This window comes from Capsicum annuum, chromosome 11, assembly GCF_002878395.1.
Source record: "Capsicum annuum cultivar UCD-10X-F1 chromosome 11, UCD10Xv1.1, whole genome shotgun sequence".
Taxonomy (NCBI): Eukaryota; Viridiplantae; Streptophyta; class Magnoliopsida; order Solanales; family Solanaceae; genus Capsicum; species Capsicum annuum.
The window spans coordinates 173,593,025-173,596,964 of NC_061121.1; the positions used below are offsets into that span (position 1 = coordinate 173,593,025).

Here is a 3,940-nt window from a genome sequence, read left to right on the forward strand (position 1 = left end):
AGATAGAGGTTAAAACAAAAGATAATATTTTCAACTTAATCTATATATTATCGTTTCAAAATATGACCTCTTGTTCTATTTACTTCATCACTCATACATCCTAAATTATTTGTTCTATTATGTATATATAAAAAAGTAGGTACTTAAAAAGGAGCAAATAATTTTAATTTTTATTGTTGAAAAAAAAATACTATGTCTCAAATTAACATCAATAAAGATCTAAAATATCTTAACTGGAATATTAATGTTATATACTACTTCATTTACAAAATAGTGAAATATATTCATTTACTAAACTTTTTATAGTCACGTGAAGCACGGTTAATTTCACTAGTTATCTAGTAAATCTAGAGATAAAATAAAAGTAATCCATCAATTAATTTTCAAATTACACTATTTATTTTTTTTAGATCTAGACTGTGTAATAGATACAGAAAAAATAATACACTTATGGATTGGATATATGACAAAACAATTATTAGATAATAATATAAATATATACAAAACTATATATGGTTAAAACTAGGATTCTTTTAATCGTAAATAAATTATTTCACGTGAAAATTTTTCTACGTACTTTTCTCAAGTTTGTCTCTATTTGGTTTGTGTGACCAATTTCCCATAAGAATCATGGTTAAAGTATAACAATTACATGCAAATATGAAAATTATTAATTACATATTGCAAAATATAACAATAACAAATAATTTAATACAAAAAAACTAATAGTGCCAATTATTTTATTATTAGTTATATGGCTAAAGTGCAAGAATAATTAACTAATATGGAAAATTAATAATTACATGTCTATTTTTAATATTATAGGAATTAATTAATTTTCTTTTAATTCCGGAATCCTTTTCAGGATAGAATTCATTAGATCTAGGATTAGTTATAAAATTTATTTGTCGTGTATTCTTTCAAAGAAGGACATGAATGCCCTAATTTATCATCATCGGCTTAGAGCAGATTTAATTTTTCTCTTTACTTTATTTGTAAAGAAATTTAATATCAAAATTTAATTTCGCATAATAATTTTTAGTTTTGATTTGTATTATAATTCTTTTCATAATTTTAGTTTTGAATGATATAAATCATTGTAGTTTTCCTTCTGCAGTTTTGATCTTTATTCAGATTCTTTTCATACTTTTAGTTTTGAATGATATAAATTATTGTAGCTTTTCTTCTGTTTTTGTGCTTATCAACTGGAAAGTAAAGCTTGAAATTTAATTACAAAGTGAAGATCTTTTGAACAGTCTTGGAGGCTTGTTTTCTTAGACTTAGAAGCCTAAAAAGACATGCTCAATAATTGGGATAGTAATTACTAGAGGTAACTCATCAGATTTTGTTCTTTCCTATTAAATATGTATTGGTGTTTGTGAGAAGGTAAAGAATTAATTTGTTATTTTTCTTTGCTGAATTTAAGCTAATTGACCAGCAAATCAACTACTCAGGAAACTAAAGGTCTTAAACTGGTTCAGTAATAATATGGTTGATTAATATTTAAATGGAGCAGCTTAACGGCAGGATAGCTACATGATAATGATTAGTAATTACCGTGTTTACTTGTGTGAATCTTGATAAAAAGAACTAATTTATTTATTTATTTATTTGGTGAAAAAACTTAATTTTTTATTTTAAAGAAACAGTAAATTGAAACACAACATGGAATAACATATTTAAGATATGATAATTTTATTATATTGATTAATTAGATAAATATTACTTTAATAAAAATTGCTATATTTTAATGACTTTTTTTTATAAAACTTAATTAAGGAAAGACACTCTCATAAAGCACATACACTAAGCTAGTTATATGAAAAATGGGAGAGAAAATGATTTTCTTATGAAAATTATTATTTACACCTTTAATTAAAAAACGGACTAAAAAGATAACATTTGCTTACAAAACTTTTATGTGGTACTAAGAAGAAAAAAATACCTCTTATTTATAGGTAACTAATTACGACACCGGTAAGTACAAAGAAGGAAAAGTTAGCCATCATAAAGCAACAAGAAACAAATGAAATGTTTTCTTTCTATATATTTTTCTTTTACCATATACTTTAGGATTCCTTAATTATACATATTAAAAATAAATATTTAATAATTTAAGAAAATAAGTAAAAAGACTATTTTGTCTATTGCGGAGATTTTTAATGGACAAAAAGTTCAAATCACTTTTTTAAGAGTTTTCACACTTTTAATATATTATAGATTATATAGGAACTTTATGTTTAATTTTAAGTCATCTTTTAGTTATTCTTTTATATACTTAGTTTCAAATATGCTCCATTTTTTAAAATTCTATACACTTAATGGACTTGTAAAATGAGACTGCTAATCAAGCTAATATTTATGTAGGATTTTCAGAACATAGGGATGTAAGTATTTGATTTAAGAAAACATAAAATATATTTGTAGCTGGAGTCATATACATGTTTATTGTTTAGTGTAGTTTTCCTTTCAAGGGTCTTATAACTACTACCTCTTTTCTGATTTATTTTACACAATTGAAATTTCAAGAAACAAACCAGGTTTATTTTTTGATCGAAATTTCTTTAATTTCTTTTAAATATTTTAAATTGTTAATTATTGTGATTTGTAATAATTTTTATATATGTTTTTATTTTGTTTAAAAACATTTATAACTTCTATGTCCAAATTCATGGTGAAAATATAATAAAATTTTAATTGTGCCACATAGTATTTATGGTATGTGATCCTATAGTAACTCCCTTTATTTATTTAATCTTTATTAATAATGCAGAGGCACAGGCTGTTGGATTGTGTTATGGGAAGAAATGGCAACGACTTACCATCAGCCAAGATGTTGTAGATCTTTATAAAGCTAATGGCATAACAAACATGGGAGTTCCTGATCCAATTCCTGAAACACTCATTGCTCTGAAGGGAAGTAACATTGGAATCATTCTTTCCATTCCCAATGACAATCTTCAAGCCTTAACTGATCCAAATGAAGCTTACAAGTGGGTTGTTGACAATGTTATAAGTTATATTGCACAAGTCAAAATAAGATATATAAGTGTTGGAAATGAAATATCTCCTTTCAATGATGGAACATCTCAACTGGTTCCCTTCCTTGCAAAACTTGCAGCAAGTGATAACCAAATTTAGATTGCAGAATCGTGTGAAGGTCTCAACAAATATAGAGAACCGTCTACTGGTGAATACAATTTTGCCATCTGAGTCGATATTTCGCAAAGACGTGAGCAGTTCCATCAATCCAATCATTGATTTCTTGAAACAGAATAACGCGTCGTTGCTGGCGAATTTTTATCCGTATTCCGCTTATATTCGTGAACCTGATCGTATTGGACTCAGGTATGCTCTATTTACGAAGCCCAAAGCAAACCCATCGGGGTATTATAATCTATTTGATGCTATGTTGGATTCAGTTTATTATGCAATTGAGAATGCTGGTGGTGGAAACAACATGGAAATTATTGTTTCTGGAAGTGGATGGCCTTCTGCCGGTGGTAGGAGAGCAAATGTGCGTAATGCTGCCACTTATTACACGAATTTGCTTAAACACGTAAGTCAAGAAAAGGAACTACATACAAGCCTGGAAAAGCTATTGAAACTTATTTGTACACTATGTTTGATGAAAATTTGTAGAGAGGAGCAGAGTTTGAGAGACATTTTGGAGTGTTCAATCCGGATAAAACTCAAAAGTATAATCTTTCTTTCTAGTTCTATAAGATCCGTTTAATCTGCTTTATGTATTAATGAAATATGATGGAGTACTAATTTATGGATTTTCAAGGATTTATTGGTTAAATATATTGTCTCAATTAGAATCAAGGTTTCATGGATACAAAAATATAGTCATTTGTGTTTACATTGTTGTTTGGAGGTTCTTCATGAGATCGAGTTGAGCTTGAGAAAAATTCGGATTATCTTTTTTACTTTTCTA

General features: G+C 27.0%; 1 pseudogene; it reads left to right on the forward strand.

Moving 5' to 3' along the window:
• Nucleotides 1–2,767: 2,767 nt before the first annotated feature.
• Nucleotides 2,768–3,736, forward strand: LOC124888927 (annotated as a pseudogene).
• The last annotated feature ends 204 nt before the right edge of the window (nt 3,737–3,940 follow it).